General features: G+C 31.5%; 1 long non-coding RNA gene across 1 annotated transcript; it reads left to right on the top strand.

Moving 5' to 3' along the window:
- The first annotated feature begins 12,705 nt into the window (after positions 1-12,705).
- On the top strand, positions 12,706-15,200 carry LOC105435789. Its single transcript, XR_969740.2, has 4 exons — positions 12,706-13,030; positions 13,130-13,179; positions 13,779-13,954; positions 14,903-15,200. It is a non-coding gene; the product is annotated as an uncharacterized LOC105435789 (long non-coding RNA).
- The last annotated feature ends 3,352 nt before the right edge of the window (positions 15,201-18,552 follow it).

The raw sequence follows: 18,552 nt of genomic DNA, 5'->3' as shown, positions 1-18,552 counted from the left end.
GCATCAGAAAATAAACGAAAACAATAAAGATTAGTACATCTGCAAATTGGTAGTCAATGGGTGGTGAATATTGCAAGAATTAATTAATCCATCAATGAAACAATGGACTTTGTTTACTAAATTCTTAAGCATTGTTAATTAATAATTATGGTGAAACTGATGTACTTATTTGGGGAAGAGAGATTGATTTTCACGTTGATTACAAATCCTCGTGATTAATGTTGTAATTATTGGTTAGAAAGTGGTTTAGTAAAAGCTGGCGTTTTTTTATTAGTACAAAAGTAATATTTGATTAATGATACTTTCCATTTTTTTTCCTGTTTCATTTTCATAGGTTAATTGAAATTGGAGGCATTCTGTGGAAAAACTTGTCCAGAATAAACTAATTTAGGTTTCACCTTTTCTTTTTCTTTTTTCTTAACAAGCTCACTCTTCTTTTAAAGTCGTTAGAGCGTTTTTTACTCGAGATTTTAATTCAAATATTAGAATTTGAAACGACTAAATACTTGAAATGACAAAACACCTTGTCTTAAAAAAACTTTACCTTATCGAAGTCAATCTAGATCCTCACCTCACCTGAGTTGTACCTAAAACTATTGTCAAATTCAAGCTTCCTCTGATTTGCATCTTAAAGCGTTTATTCCATTTATTAATCATCATTTTGCTAAGGTAATTCACAAATAGTAGCCCATAGATTTCTATGAGTACAGTGTTGTCATTTCCTATTCAAATTACCAAAAATGTTCATCAATTCACATATGAGCTTTAGTTTATCCTTGAATACAACGTGGGTTTGAAAGAAGTTCAACCATTGAGTCCATTGATTAACGTGTGCTTGTTAGAATTGGAAAACAACAAAGATGAGTTGGTTAACAAAGAACCCGTAGACATATTGAATTCTGATGTTAATAATAATGATATTATATATATATGATGTGGAGATTTAATACAAAATGATCAAGTTCTAACGATCCTGATCAATTTTAGACAACAAGTGGTCCAAGATTAACTATAAGATGCTCGTTAAGTGATCCCGATCAATCTTAGACTACAATTGGCTCAAGATTTAATATAGAATGACTAAATTAGGTGTTCTAGAGCAATATAGGGCCATACACATCTTGGGTTGTATTACACATGGAAATGTAACTTTGAAGTACATTAAATTAATTGCAGGTAAGTAAAATTCAAAAGTAATATAATTTGCAACGAGATATAAATCTACCGATTAATTTAATGTGCAATCAAGTACAACTACAAAAGGCTCTATTGGCTCATAATTGAATTGTAAGTAGACGACAAAACGAGGGGATGTTATCTGACTTTATTGTATCCAATGGAAAAAGGGTGACATTATATTTAAAATTTTTAGTACAATATATACTACATCCATCCTCTATCGAGGTGCATTCTTGACTTGACATAGTGGCCATGGTGTCATGGGCAAAGTTGACTTCATAGCTAGTACGTCACACCTATTCAGTAGAGTTGAGATTACAATCCTCATATTATCCAGCTCATTCGACATTTCAGGATCGGATGTCAGCTCGTTGGAGGAATCTCATATCACGATATGTCCTTCAACAAAGTCCAGCACCACAAGAATTCAATGACAACATCCAATGTTGTACGACAAGTAGATGTAATCAACAATCATCCAGATTATATTGTGACCTGACAACTCTCCTAGAATGTACTTTAATACAGTTGCATCCTTCACTAAAGTGTATTCCACATCTATTGGCTTAGTGCCCCTCTTTATCTCCTTATACATATATGGGCTACACTTAATAAAATTCTGCAAATGAAGACGATCATTTGAAAAAAATATCCAAAATAAGTATAAAAAAATACAAAGCAATTATGCTAACCGTGATCGTATTGTTCGTCGTAATGTTTTTTTCTTCAGATGCGATAGATCAACAGTAATTGTCCAACAATTTTTTTTCCTGAGTGAGCAGAAATAGAGTGTATGTTGTCACAACACATAAAATCAAGCATTTACTTGCAGAGACAAAGACAGTGAAACTACAATACAATCAATTTAACTTATATCATCATCAGTAAATGTGGTGGGTAACAGTAGATCCATGAACTATTTGAGTGTCCATAGGCTACGAACAGTCCTTCTTTGCTCAATCACCTTCTTAGGATTCGCCAGGTATGATGATAACTATTTCTCAAACTTCACCAGAATCTTACTCATTGGATTGTATTACTTTTACTATCTCTCTTTTTTTTTCCAACTGCCTATTCAATAATTAAACTTTGTATTTGATATGAAAACCTTGAACATTGGATCTAAGAAGCATGTTAAACAACAAAACTCAAAGAACACAACTCCAGTAACCCGAAAACCAATTTGATTTTAACCTCTAATATAGGTTAGATTCAGATTACTTAGATTATCTAACGAACGAAGAATCAGACAAAGTTTTAAAACTCTTATCAACCCTTGATCTTCAAAACACTCTATATAAGTAAGGTAGATCAATTTTTACTTGAATGCTCCAAATACTCATTCATTCTATCTCAGGAACACACAAGAGCAAAATTCTACAGTTTAGAATTTTTCATTATTTAGATGTTGGAGTTACAATCCTATTTATACTAATTAAAATATCATATGAAAGGTCACAATATTTAATTTTATGCCCTTTCAAGTATTATAATAAATGAAAACTCATTATATTTTACATATAAGTCCTTAAAACTTTAATTTTATGACTTTTCGGTTGTCCAAATAAATTATTTTCAACTTCCAAGTATTGCATGATCTCTTCAATTTTTTCATTTGATTCAATTCTGATTTGTGTATCAGTATCTTCTGTGGGACCCTCTTTTCTACGTGATCCTTTCCCTAGGTACCACAATCGGCTCTTAGGACAACGATATAATTACTTTGTTGTTGAACACGATAGGTTGAAAACAACAAATAAATAAACTTAATTTGTTAATAGTAAACTAGAAGCAGTAGAACAACAATAATATCTACCTAATCCTTAAGCTGAGATCATGATTTACATGAACAATTGAGACCATTAGCATCAGGTACCACGAAATTGGAGTTTTCAACTTCATTCTCTAAAAAATCTCTCAACATTCCATTGATCCACGTATACCCCAAAAATTAAATATAATGGAGTTACATACTCATGCGCAAACCAAATCACATGACACCTACACTAAATCTAAGTGCAAATTCATACAATCTCGTCCAACATTCTACATAGATTCAAGCGTGAAGTGCATAAATATTGAGAAAATCATTGCGAAGTACACGAACAAATAACTTGTACAATCCAAATTTCTTAGATATCACAAATAACTTGTACAAACTCTATCATTCCATATCAAAACTAATATTTCAAACTAAATACAATAAATTAAAGAGTGAAATACCTATGCAAAAAGAAGCTTAATGTAGGGATAAACATTTAAAGATCGTAAATCACATGAGACAAATTTGATTTTCGAAAGAATATTAGGGAGAACTCGAATGGAGTGAAAGAACCCAAATTGAAGAATGTGAGATAAAGGATTTCTTTCGAACAAGGATAATCTTATCATTTCCCATTACTTGTCGTTTGAATTTCTAACGTCTAAATTAAAATCTCGTGCTTGATCTCGTACGAGATTGTTCGAGAAAAAACATATAAAACGATAAAAAAAGGACATTATTTGTGAAAAGTGAAAACATTTTTTTTTCCATATTTTGTGATGGATTTGATATGATTGGTTGTTTTTTAAAATTACTAAAGAGATTCGATTTTGAGAAGTAGGAACCGACAAAAATGATATAATTGGGTGAGTACGTAATTATTAAACACTGTTTCTATTCACAAACGGAACTCAAAATAATTCTTTTATTTTATTTTTTACTCTTTTTTCTTTTTTTTTTTATCAAAAAGGAAAGATGTCCACAATCCCATCTCTAAACGAAACTACATATTTATTAATTAATTAACATTGGATTGTTTTTTTTTTTTCTTTTTCTGTCTTTTTACCAAACAAATAAGAACAAAAAGTTTGACATTTTGTAACGAGTACAAAATATATATAAATATTGAGTTTTATATTGTTCAACGTAGAAATAAATACATCAAATCATATATAAGATATATAGCTAATAGTATTTGAAAGTATCAGTATTTGATACGAATTCTGTCTCACGTGAAGTATATGTGCATAGGTATACTAATTGTATAGATAGTATATTAGTAACCATGAGGGGCAAGAGGTTCAAATCTGTGTATCATAGGTGTGTTAAAAAATTATATATTGATCTATCCACTCAAACAATATCATTGAATGGTAACCAATTAGAGGTTATATTAGTTAACTAATATAGGAAACATAAAGCATGCAATATATATTGTTGATACCATCAAAAAGGGTAGAATTGTAGCGATAAAAAGTGGATAAATCAATTCTCTTTTTAGATAATAATTTAATTAATACAAATCTATGCCCAACCATGAAATCTCTCTCATAATAAGAGGAGAGCCCACTCCGAAGCATAACACCATTCCTAAAATTACAAATTGATATATATATATATTTGTCATTTTTTGAACTCCGAATAACTCTTGTTTAGCTAACGAGTGAGTAAGATTGACTAGTCCTAAAACTATGATACAATATATAGAAAAATCAATTTATAATAGAAAAGTCAACATTCTCATTTTTCAGGGAAATGGAAAGATTGAGAAAGAAGTGCCTTTAGACAGTAGAGATAGTTGAACAAGCAAAAACTTCTGCAGCAGAAACGGAGACTGCCAGTGGCTTGAGAAGGGGCTTCCCTTCGACTTAGAAAAAGAGAGATTTGGGTAGGCATTTACTTCATCTAATGTGTTGGTGGGTGTACCATCTTGTACTCTCATCCTCTTTATTCTGCCTCTTTCTAGAGTTTGTCTCGTAACTCTAATTGTACAAAATCTTGTATTGAATCCAATGATGTTATGATATATCGTATATTTTTTTTTTTATCTCGATTTCACTTTCTAATATGTTTCTGAAGTGCAAAAAGGAAAGAAGAAGCAGAAGGGGAATATCTTGACCGCCAGGAAGAAAATTTTGATTTTTCTTTCATTTTTCTTTAAGGGACTGAAATTGTCGTTTCATTCTTTTTGGATGACTAAATTGATTGGAAACTCCCAATTGTTTCCATGTACATTCTTTTGGATGAACTTATTTATTATTCTCAATGATGAACCCATTTCACAAATTAGACTTAGCAGCAAGACTCTTAACCCAACTGACACTTCTTAGTTATAGTTGGGTTATATAACCTATGCTTGTAGAATGAACTACTTGGTCTAGCTGATTGGGTAAGCCCTTTCTATCCTATTAGGTTTCAAAGCTTCTTTTGTTTTGATCCAAGTGTCATAGTTTCGATCATAGTCAACTCGGTCCTCCTTCTCCTGTTCTTTCTATAATATTCTATCCTCGATTGAGAAAGGAAAGCACTCAACCTAAAGCGGATTTCTTTTGACAATTGCTTTAGTTTCAGTTGTCGTTGAAGCTCGATCATTCATTCTAATTCAAGGTAACGAAGAAGTAACTTTACTTACTAGATGGATTGGTCGAAGAATGATCATTTTAGTGGCACACCATAAAGTGAGAGGGAGAACAAGTAAATGAAAACCAAAGTGGTTATTTAAGGTAATTTGGATTGAGGGCAAATGGTCTTGGGTTCAAATCATCCTACCCTAGTTTGTATTTTAAAATAATAAAATAATAACTATTATTCATTGTTTGTGAAATTTCAAATCGTTATATTTGGTGTCATGGTTACCTATTTGTTTTCTTTCAAACTTTCTTTACTGTTTCGAGAGAAAAACTTTCTTTTTTAATCAAATTCTAAAAAATCAAGGTTTTCAAAACTATAAATAAGGAAAGATACAAAACTAATGAGTTGAAATAGTGTATCAAACATTCTTTTTAATACACTCCACAATTTGTTGGGAAAACCCTCTCATTTTTACGGCAAAAAATAAGTAGAAAAACAATGGAGAATTTAAAAAAATAATAAATAACTGAAAACAAGAAAAAACTCTCAACTCTGGAAAAAAATCACGAATAAGAAAAAGATCTATTATGTGAAAAATTGTCAAAATCACATAGAGTAATTTTCTCTATCTCGATTCCAATTACAAGGAACACTTTTTCAAAACATTTGGCCACTCACACTATTTTTTTTCACTCCAACTAGAAAATAGAAAAGATATTTAATTAGAGTTAGCACACTCAAATTTTAAGTGTTTCTAACCGAGACAATTGAAAATCAAAGACACAGGCTTCCAGTATTACAAGAATTTTCGTTGCAAAAAAAACTGTCTTTGCCCACATTTTTTTTCGTTGTCAGAAAAAATTGTCGGCAGAGCTAAAAATTATTGTAGTGTTCTTTTATAGCACCATGACTTTCCTAAGCATTTTTTTTATGTAGAAAAAGTTTACGACTTTTCTAAACTCTTTCAATATAGGACAAACTCACGATTTTCCCAAAACAGACACACTTCTAATATTTTACCAAAAAATCTAACAAATTTTACCTTTCACAATATTTTTGAAGAACCCACAACTTGTACGACTTCCATTGTCTTTATTGACAATCATAGTTGTCAACTCATAGCTATAACCTACTCCACCATAAAAGTGAACCACTTAGAATACAACCCCCAATATTTTTTTTCTTTACATGTCTGATAAACCTTATTGATATTTTGGTGCAACTTCCACCTACTTGGCTCATTTAGAAGTTTTTCAACCATCGACGTAACTTCCACCACACACCTTGCATAGCCGTCAAAGCAATGTCTATCTGCAAACTTGTAGAACCGCTAACATAGTATCCTATATCATGGCAAAATGAACATATACCATAAACATGAATATTGTCTTGTTTTCTAGTGGAAGTCATCTTCCGTGACGAAGGAGACAATGTTAGCATCCGACTTAGAGCTTTTTGACAAGTTTGCTCTGTTAGGACAATCCTTTTTCATGTGTCAAATTGTGCATACATTCCATAAACAAACCCTTTTCTTGCATGAATTATCCTTATTCTTCCACTTGCTAGCTACTAGTACTGAATCCTCTCGTGCGAAAAAAAAAGCGAGTGTCCAAAAACTTTGAGAGGGTGTTCTTCTAATTGGGTTGGAAGAGAATAAACTATTCTTCATGATTGCAACAATTTTTCACATAGTTGATTTCTTTTTTTACTGTAATTTTTTTTCAAGTTGAGAGTTTTTCACGTAAACGTCTGTGTTTCTATTTTTCTTTATTGCTTTCTTTAATTACTTTATTGTTTTTTTTTTTTTTGTTATTATTTTATACAGTAAAATGAACTGTTTTTCTCAACACAATTATGAAGAGGAAGAATGTCATATTAATTAACCTCATTTGATATCAAATAAAGTCTTAATTATCAATTATAAAGACTTTTTAAATGACTATTTTGTGTATTTACTTTGGAAGTGCTTAAAATGAATGGGTTTTTTTGGAAAAAAAAAGTCATTTATAAATACACATCAAACTCTTTAATATTGGAGTCAACAAAATTGTCTCTCTAATAGAGGAGAATGAACATAAAACTAATTAATCTTCTTTGTTTCTTTTATCTCCTCACATTAACTAATCTTTCTAACATATTTATTGCTCTAATTCTTTACAAATGCAGAAACCAATTAGTAATTTTAGCTCCAAATATTGTCAAACAGTAGAAAAGGAAAAAAGAAAAAGAAAAACACTCCATATAAATCCTCTTCTAATTAGTACCTTAGACGTGGGAGAGTTAGATATGAACCTCAAATTAAAAAATTAGCTTAGTGTCATATGCTGTAAAAATCAAAGTAGTAAATAATCAACAGAAAATTTTGTATGTTTGAATAACAAAGAAGTGAGTGATAGCTGTTTTGGCAAAAGGCTACCGACAACATCTAATAACAAAGAGGAGTACTTACAATTAAGATAGAAGTTGTACCAAACTTTATTCTAAATATAACACTTTAGGGAATCCCTTTCATATGTATATATTAAAATCCCAAACCAAACAATTATTAGATTTGGTTGCCTGATCTTAATCTTAATATTATACATAATCACATATGCATTATTGGCTAAAATTATCATAATCCCTAGCTGCTTCCAAAATTAGGTAACAGAATTAAATCAAATGATAAAATGAGTGGACCTACTCTCTTACCTCTGCCTATCTAATATATGGTTGGTTTAACTACATTATTATTAATGAATTAAGACATAAAAGCTCTCTATTAAGTGTCACTTTTTTAAGGATACATTTAGGTTCTCTTTTCTTTTCAATGCTTTGGTGGAATTCATTATGTGAATGAAACTACAATTCTATCCTCCAATCAAATATATGATGATTTCATGAACTTTAACCAGTTATATATATTCAATTTCGTGATGAGGTAATGAAATTCCTGTTTTGTACTTATATTTCTTCTCTATGTTTTTTTTTTTTAATCTTTATTAAGTAAAAAAAAGTTAGATTCTTTAGTTAAGTTTAGAAGAAAAACAAGTTTCTAAAACTGTTGTTTTTTCAAATTAGCTTTTAAAATTTGACTTAATTTTTGAACATATTGGTAAATAAAGTATATATGTATATATATAAAGTAAACAACAAAATTAGAGGTGGTTGGATAGTAAATTTTACAATTAGTTAAATAAAAAAGAAAGTACATGTGAATGAATATTACAACTAAGGGGATAATTAGATTTACGATTCAAAGGCATAAATTAAGGAGATGATCAAGGATGGAAATAAGCTAGAATCTTCTCCAACTAAAGTTAGCTTTTGAATTCAACTCTAAAATTTAAGAAAAATGCAAACAATCATTTTCTAGAAAAATAAATTTAATTATAAAAAACAAAATGGTAGTGAAATGAGATTAGTTTTAAGAAAAATTAGCAATTAAAAGCAAACTATAGTAGTTTTAAAATGTTAAATATAAAAGATACTTTTTATATAGTTGACTCAAATGTAACATGCAAAATTAGTAGGTTGAAACCTCCTATATTTAATTATAAACACCAAAAAGCACTCAAATGGAACTCCATGTTTCCAAACCATTCAACTTGATTTCTCTTCCCACAAGAAACGAATAAAGGAAAAACACTCCTAAAAGTGAGAGAGAAAGAAAAAAAAAAGAACAAAATTCCCCAAAATAGTTATAAACTAAGACACACTTCTTTATCTCATACATCCAAAGACAAACAAATTATCAGCCCCATATTGTAATAATCTCCCTAAATAACTTTTCAACAATATCACGAATTGTTTTAGATGCTTAAATGTAAACCAGAAGTATATAGTTGTAGGGTATGTTGTGTAGAAACTCTCAAAAATAAAATTTTTGAAAAAAAATAGAGGATTCAATTAAATTAGAATTGGTAGGGGATATAAAAGATGTATTCCAATTTTTTGAAATATGTGTGAAAACAATATATTTATAAACCATAAAAAACTAATTATGTTATAAAATATTATTAATCGACTTTTTAAACATGTTGTTAATTGATTTATGACTCTTACACGTAATTTTGGACCAATGGTGTAATTGACATTTACAAGGCATGTTTTATGCATTCTCCGATCCAAAGTAATACTTTAATTCCAAAATATAGACTCAAGGAGAACGCTTCATCGAGAACAAGGTTGAATCTAGCTAAATAGGAAATTGGGCATACACTTTGGCCTTGTTGGTCATCTAATTATCCAAAGACAACTCGAAAACTAGAGAGCACCATAGGTCAACTTTCTTTACAAATACATCGTTATAATTTCGCATGATGTAACTAGAGTTTTAACTTTCATGCTCTCCTTAGCTTTCACATTCTTTCACTCTCTTTTGCAATGTGCAGATTTTCTCCTTTGCAGGCCACGATCTTTTCCTCTTCATACAAATTTATTGATGATGTCATGTGAAGGTTAGGTGCACTTACCTCTGTCCAAAATTTGACATCAATAATTGGTGTCTTTTGTGTGGGAAGCAAATATTATAGTAATAATATTCATACCTTATAAAGCATATGAGGAAGAGAGATGAGAGTAAAGCTTAGATTAAGATAACTAAGCCATGTATCAAACCAAAACCAAGCTTACAGGTTATTCTTCAAAAGGGGGTTGGCCTTGGAATTAAAAAACCTGGAGGAACCTCAAAGCTCGACCTATTGACAGTGTATCATGGGTTATCCTCAAGATGATCTAGGACCACCCTAATGATAGAAATGGTAGACATGCGCAACAAAATAAGGATAAAATTTTACTAATTGCAACTAAACATTTTAGTAATTAACATGCATAACAACCCTAATTTAAACAAGGATATGGTTAATAGAAAAACTCACATTTGAAACTTTTCTATCCTTGTAATCTCCTAACGAACTCTTTGTAATCTCCCAAAGAACTTGAAGTTAGGACTACCACTAGTGTTGACCTGCTATTTTCTGAACTTAGTACAAAATTGTGGGACCTAGATGGTGGAGGAAAAAAGAGAGAGATGGAATTTGGAGGAGAAACTTAGCTTTGAAATTTTGTGGAGATAAAAAAAGAGTTTTGGTTTCTTTTGCAATTCAAAATTACAAAATAAAATCTCACCAAAAGTCCAAGAGTTTTTCTTCCATTTGCAATAAACCAATTTATAAGAAAACTACAAGCAAACAAAGAGCACGTCCAGAGTTAGAGAGTAAAGTTTTGAGTAAGTGTTAGACTAAACGTTTGAGTAGTCTTCACGATAAGAACCAATTAAGTGTCTTATATGGTGAAGAATTCTGCGAGGAAGCCTTGAAGTTTAAGTTCGCGATAAGAGTTCTAAAAGATTTTTATATATATTTTTAACATAAAATATGTTCATTATTGATGTAACCATGCGAGGAAGCTTTGAAGTTTAAGTTTAGGTTCGCGAGGAAGATTTCTTGTAGTAAAAATATAACCATGTGATAAAGTTTATTTGTGGCTAAAGTTATTTGCGATATGGGGTTAGGTGAGAAGCAAGGTCTGGCAAAAAAAAATATCAAATATGATTTGACAGGGGTTAACGTGTAAGATTAAGAATTTAAGCATGACTAAGTTAAATATTAAATTTACACATGTTAAGTTTTAAGCGGGAGCTGGCGAACTGAAAAGAGTTTATGCATGACTAAGTTAGTTTAAGAATTCTATAAATAAGAGAACTTGGTTATTAAGTAAGCATAAAAGATTTTTATAAAAAAAAAAAGCAAAAATGTTGTTGTTTTACTTTGGGAAGAAGAAGAAAAACCAAGTGTTAAGTGTTGCGGTTTATTCCGCAAGAAGGCTCCACGAAAAGAGAAGGATCTTTGGTGAAGTATGGTAGGTGCTTTTCTCTCAAAGTTTTGTGAGTGTTTTCTTTCAAATGAATTTATGTTAAAAACCTTATTGTGATTTCTCTACTAATTTGAATAAAGAATTCAAATGAGAAGGTAACTCTGAAGATTGACTTGCAAACTCTTTCTAACTTCCAACACTCTTTCAATCTCTAACTTAACATTGCAGTGTGTATGACAAGCACCACATAGGTGTACATGTTTTTCCCTTTTCAGGTCATGATATTCTCTTCTTCGAATAAATTCATTGTTGGTGTCATGTGAAGGTCAAGAGCACTTACCTTGCCTAAAATTTGACATCAATAATGAACATATTTTATGTTAAAAATGTATGTAATTATTGCTGTGCTCGTGTAATTTATATTACACTATACATAATAAATATTTTTGTTTTACAAAAAATGAATTGAGTTTACAACATTAAATATAATATTTATTAACGTTTTTATCTTTTCTAATGTAATTCTTGACGGTGGATTTTTTATTTTTTGTACTTCATCTCATTGAGGTTTTACTTACTAGAGACCAAGGCTCGTGGGAGCTTTGAGAAGGGGAAAACGAATGGAGAACTTCTTAAAGAACCTTATGCTACGAATTTAGATCAAATTCTATCGATAACTCTTGTTTTGCATTTCTAAATCATTTGAAACAACTACAAACAATACAACAACAAATAAGACATTTCATTACAAAAGGTTAATAAAAACTATGAATTATTGTTTAGGAAATTTTGCGCCTTCTTTTTTTAAAAGAAAAACATAATTTCTCTAAAATGCGTCTCTTCATCCTCTTTCACTCATCTAAATGTATGCAACCCACGACCAACAAAAATTCTGAAAAATTGGCAAAACTAACACACTTTTGGTTTTACATTTCAAAAGTAGCATACTTTTAGAAAACTCGTAAATTTGTTTTTCTCAGTCAATTTCAGCCGTCCTCGACATCGAGATTCTTCTCAAATCTTAAAAAAAAATGTTTCAACATGATTTCTCGATCCATCTCGATTGAACTCGGCACCAAGATTTTGGATTTTTTTAAACTTCAAAATAATGGGTATTCTCAATTGACCAAAATACCCTTGAAAGCCCCGAATGTTTGATATTCGTAAACCTCTAACTCTATGCTCATTTCAAGCGAAACGAAATGTGTTTGCTCCCAAAATTAAAGAGATTTGACTAATTTTTGCATGCTGAAAACTGAAGAAGTCATCTTCAAAGTTAAATCTTATGTTATAAATCTTGGTGGCATGTTGAGTGAATCTGGGTCGAGAACTACATGAATTCATCATAGTACTTGGTTTAAGAGCACCTGAATACACCAAGATAAGAGTTTTGTATACTTTGTGTGATGTATCTTGGTCAAATCTGGGTGAAATCCTTTCCAAGATTACTTCACAAAATGCTTATAAATGGTACCTAAATTAAGTTAAAATATAGTTATAAATCCAAATAAACATAAAATCGACTATATGTAAGGTACGGACGACTGGCCACGTCTTTCTCCATCTTCTAGAACCTCCACCGTAGCAAGACCGACCTCTCTCCCTCGTCTGGAACCTCAACGCTGCCAGACCCACGACCGGTCATGCCTCTCTCCATTGTCTGGAACCTCGTCTTGTATCCGATTTCTCCAAGACTCGTAGCAATACCATTTAGATTTTGTAGTAAGCGGCTTTTCTCTTGTCCCCATTTCTTCTTCACACTTTCTTTTTCATTCACTTATTTCAATTTATCCTTTCATTTTTCTTTTTGCAACTCTTTAGGGTTCTTGAGTTTGATGCTATTGGGGCTATCGTCCGATTTCAATATGAAGGTAAAGGGGCGTGGAGGTGGTCGACTGTTTCAAATTTGTGATTTACCTTTTCCAATTTCTTGCATTTACCCTTGTATCCCCAAGTAGCTTTCATATTTATTTAGATTAACTTTTTTAAAATATCAAAGATTTGTTGGTGATGGGTTTGTGCTTCAATGGGGTTTTCTCTCATTAAATTTAATGTTCATATAATTGCTTAAAGTCTCTTATTTTCTTGTTCCTTTTGTCATTTATGCAATACTGAGTAATGGGATCGTTTTTATTTGCTTGAATATTGGTGTTTGTCAGAGTTTGGGTCAATTCTTTTTAGGTAAGATGGAAAAATCGTCTCTACATGCATTTCTCTTCCCTGTTTTTGAGTGAGAATACGTAGAACTTTGAACCACACTTCAAGAATCAAACTGGTTGTGAGACTGAATCAAAAAGACGGTTTGTTTTTGCTTTGTGATTCTATAATTTTGTTCATGGATTGATTATAAGTTGCTTTTGGTCGCTGCTTTACTTTGGCTTTGGAGGTCCACAGCGTATATCTTTTCTTCTTTTCGATTTGCATCCATTTGTCCTTTAATCGGTTTTTTTTTTTTTTTTGTCAAATGTAGTGTAAGAGATAGACCTATTACCATTTCGTTTGAGAATTGGAGGATTTCACCACTGGAGCTAGGGGGAATGCGGTTGTGAGAAAGTCCAAAAGATTTGTCAGGAATTTGACTCTGCTAAACTTAGCTTACTCAAGATTTCTGAGGTGCAGAGGGCAATTCTGAATTTGAACCTGAAGGTTTTTTCTTAATCTTTTCCTGATGCTTCTGACGTTTAGATTGTGTATTCTCATGATACTTGATTATTTTTTTTTCCATTGTCAATATTCTCTAGGCATCATTGTGAAGAAAAATGTGAGATTAGATGACATTCAGGTGTATGGTTTTGACTATGATTACACTCTTGCATTACTCGGCCAATTTATAGCTCTTAATGTATGATCTTGCCAAAAGAACATTTGGTTAATGATGGTTGTCTCTGTGCTACTTGCATTTCTTGTATATCTTGCACAACAGTTGTTTTTCTCATTGCTGATAGTTCGTCATTCTATTCTTTCAATTGAGATATCCTGAATCTTGCACGAAGTTCAACTATGATTCTACCTTTCCCAACTGAGGCCTTTACTATGAAAAATTCTTGGAATTGGACACTTCTTTGGCTATTTTCTTAACCATAACCTCATTTTAGCTGTTCTTATATATTGGGTTGGAATTTAAGTTTGTTAAATTTGATTAAGTGTAAGAGTAAATGGGTTGAGTTAAAGGTTGGATGAAGTTACATTTTTATTTTGCGTGTTTGACATGCTTTTCGTTTGCAATATGTTCAAATTTAATGCACTTTGTATATAAATCTTATACTATTTATGGGATAATATACCCATGTTTGTTGGGACAATTTTGTTGTGAGATTAAAAAAGCACCGTTATTATGATATTTGTTTTTATGTATGCATCAAGTGATTGAATCCTCTTTTTTCTTGTTCACATTGTAAAGTTAACTCACTTAATGACTAAGAACTTCTAATAATCATATTTCTATGCTACTTAAACAAATTGTGTGCGATGGAACCTCGTGTCCATTTCTTATTTATGAATAGTTGTTGGGTCCTCTTTGTTATTGTGAAGTTTCACTTCTATGTTTTAATTTTTGTAACATATATATTTTCTAAAATGATTTGTGCTTTACAGGAACTTAAACCTTTCAAAAAATGGAGCCAATGGATCTTGCTACATTTGCTACGCCATTGAAACTAAGCCAATGTGAGTTCTTAAGTTGTTGAAGACTCACCTTAGAGGAAAAGTTTTGATGTTCTGTTTTGCAATTCATTAGGGAGTAACTAATTATTGAAAACCACACATCTTAAGTTGTTAGGTTTGTTGACATCTCACACTACATTTTTATCAGTAATGTTGGAATTTTTTACAATAATGTTAGAGTTTGTACTAATTGTTCAAGCTTCATTAATAGTTTTTCTCTTTGCTTTAAGTTTTGGGCTCCAAACTTTTGTTGATGGTGATTGTCATTTTCTTTCATTGCAATTTTTGTGCCACTTGTGTTGCAATCTATTAGTTTATCAATCTTCTTGCGCTCTTTGACATCTTCACCCCTCCTGTCTTCTTCATCTTTGACACTTTGTTGATTCCTTTTTAGAGATGGGGGAGAGAGTTTGCTTGTTTGCTTGTTTGCTTGGACTCTTCTTTTAATTGCTCTTTGTAACAAAGCAAAAGAAGGGATATGCAACCTTTTATTTTATTTATTAATTAGTGAAATTTTAGAAAACAAGGATTTTGGTTACACTTATTTATCTTTCACCGGTATTGATTTTCATTAGAAAAGATTATCTATTCTCTCTTTTTTGTCAAGTATTTGAGTGATTATGTACTTTCTGGGGAAATGGTTTTTATATCCTTTACAGAAGCAAGGTTTGGGTTATTAGAGCTCTATGTCACGTGGTTTGAGTTTTCAAGTGCTGCATGGTTGGTTAGTTGAAAACTCTAACCACGTGACATCTAGCTTCTATTGTATTGTTGTAGGAGTTTAAGCTTGGAAAACATTCTTGGTGAGTTTAACCTTGATTCTGCACTTTTAAATTGGAGGAATAGAGCTCAGGTAGGCTGTAGTTGGTTCAAGCTTTTGAAAAATGATAACGAAGCTAGTTTAAAACATATCTGCTAAGAGACAATTTTGTTTCTGTTGTTCATGCTTTGGTTGTTGATTTTTTATTCCTTCACTTGAATAATCTTGCTCTAAGCTTGAATTTCACAATCCTTTTTCATTCCCAATGTCTTTAGAGTAGTTCCTTGTCCGGGTTGGGTCTTAAGTCTCCTAAAATATGGAGTTGAAAGAGAAGTTGAGTTTTGGAGGCCAGGAAGTATTTGAAATGGAAAATGGTGTTGATATGGTCTTATGTTTTGGGTATAGGAGGACAAATCTGTTTAGGGAAAAAATGTATCTTCCTTGCAAAAAAGAAAAAAAAAACTAATTTAAACTTTTGAGCCGATATTGTTATTTAATGGCAAGTCCATCAACTTAATTATTTTACACACAGCTCTAATGGAAAATAGGGAAGCAAGAGACTTGTATATATGATATTATCTCTACCATTGGCAACCATTGAACATACCATGGTGCTATCGTCTTCTTCTTCCTTTTTTTTTTTTTTTTTGTATTTGGTTAAGTTTGATGGCTTTGTTTGACAATTAAGTTCTTTATGTATATATTTTTGTATTCATTTCCATAATTTTTGTAGGTTGATAAAAGAACGACTTTCCTACCAAGAAATTTCATCGCCATGACATAACAAGTTTGAGTTATTTAGATTTTTAAAACAAATTATTTCGTAACTAATGGATGATAAGTTGGATCAACCTTGTGTTAAGTTGATGATACTATATCTCCTTTTATAAGGCTATTTGAATCCTTTTGTAAATACTTATTCACATCAATGTACATTTTGTTTAGAATGATATTTTTATGGATAATTTGTTTATTTGACTTATATTATCTAACAATAACAATGTATGAAACATGAACATCAAACATGAACCTCATTTTGAATAACATTTATGAATGCTATGAAATATTACCATTACATGGTTACTATAACTTTATTTAAAGATCTAAGTAAATATATATATTGGTAGTAAAATATGCTATTATAGAGAATCAACAACTTTTTATTTTTGCAACACAGAACATTTCATAGCTTTACTTATGGTTTTTAAAGTGGTGTTTTACAACCTTTCAAAATGGTTATAAAAACAAACTTTTTATAGTTTTTATAAAATGCAATAAGAAAAATCTACATTTAGAAAGACTATAAAAAGTTTTTCATAAGCTCTTGCAGTTGCATCCATCCATAGCGTCACTAGGTAAGATAATTATAATAAACAAAAAATTAATTTCGAAACTTTAAAGCACAAATGCTAACCATTCTACATTTAATGATCATATAATTTATAGTTACATCTTCACTATATCAAATAAAATTTAGATAGTTGGTATCAAATAAGTGTAGGAAACAATAAACATAAACAATTATATATCAAACAAGCTTGTTTCTTGAAAAAAAAAAAAAACCAAAAACAAAGGCACTGTATAAGTAATGAAAATGTAATCCAACAAACCCAAATAATTTGGAGATAGGACAGAGAGAAGAAGAAAGCTTATCGTCCACCAAACGCCAACAAACTTGATCCTTAGCCAATAACCGATGTCCTCATATTATCCCAAATATATTGTTCCATTATTTCAACCAAAATAATTTGGAGTAGGAAGAAATAATAATGGAGCCCATGCAAAGACCAAGGTAACCAAAAACAGCAGCTGAAATGGCACCCAAAACATTGCCTTCTTTCAATAAAACCCTCACCATAAACCCCACCATTACCTCTTTACTAATCTTCCTCCCCTCCGCCACCAACCTCCGTCTCGACCTCCCAATTAACCATAAAAAAACCACAACTGTGATCCACGTCACCAACCCCGCCACACCAATAACCGCCACCGCCACCGCCACCCCCACTGCAGCCAAAACCATCAAGCCACCAACCACAACTACACTAGCACTACTATTTTGGTGCACTGAACCAAATAGAATGGAACCAAAAGTACATCCCAAGAGTAGTAGAACTAGAGGCCATTGTTTTGGTGAACTCCAAGATGGCTCCTTTGTTCTTTCTTCCTTTTGGCTTGTTTTGTACAGTACTGCCATTTCCACTGATGAGGAGCTTGATTCTTTTCTAATTTTGTGGGGGGGGGGTGTTGTTCTTATAATTAGTTGTATTATTTGGGGGGGGTTCATGAGCTTCCAGGGAGAGGGTAATTTCCGAGTGGGTTTGTATGAACGTGGTGTGAAAGTGAGTGGAGGTTTATGGCATTGATGGGCCATAAAGTTCTAATAATTGTTATTGGACCACTCGTTGTTGCACACAATGAGATCACACGTCTTTGTAAACATATACAATGATTGATGGCGTTTTGACGGATGGCCTAATTTTTTTAAAACAATCAAGTTTAATCTGCTGTTTTATGAGATATCTTTCTTGTTTTTATAGTATTTTCACGTACAATTAAGTCTTTTTTTTTTTTTTCAGATTTGTTTTCGATTATCCACACTAATTGTTCTAGTTTTAACACACTTTTGATAGTATTATCATAATTAATTATTGTGTGTCTCTCTGCTCATTGTTGTAGGTAAAATATACAAGGGAAGAATGTGTTGGGGATTTTAGTTGCCACAAATGGAACCTAGAAAGGATACAGAGAAAGAAAACAATATGGAGAAGCGGTTGAATGTAGGCTTTAAAATTGCTGCACAATTGTATTAAATCAAGTG

The sequence above is a fragment of the Cucumis sativus genome, chromosome 6 (genome assembly GCF_000004075.3).
Source record: "Cucumis sativus cultivar 9930 chromosome 6, Cucumber_9930_V3, whole genome shotgun sequence".
Taxonomy (NCBI): domain Eukaryota; kingdom Viridiplantae; phylum Streptophyta; class Magnoliopsida; order Cucurbitales; family Cucurbitaceae; genus Cucumis; species Cucumis sativus.
This window is presented reverse-complemented; position numbering and strand designations above follow the sequence as displayed.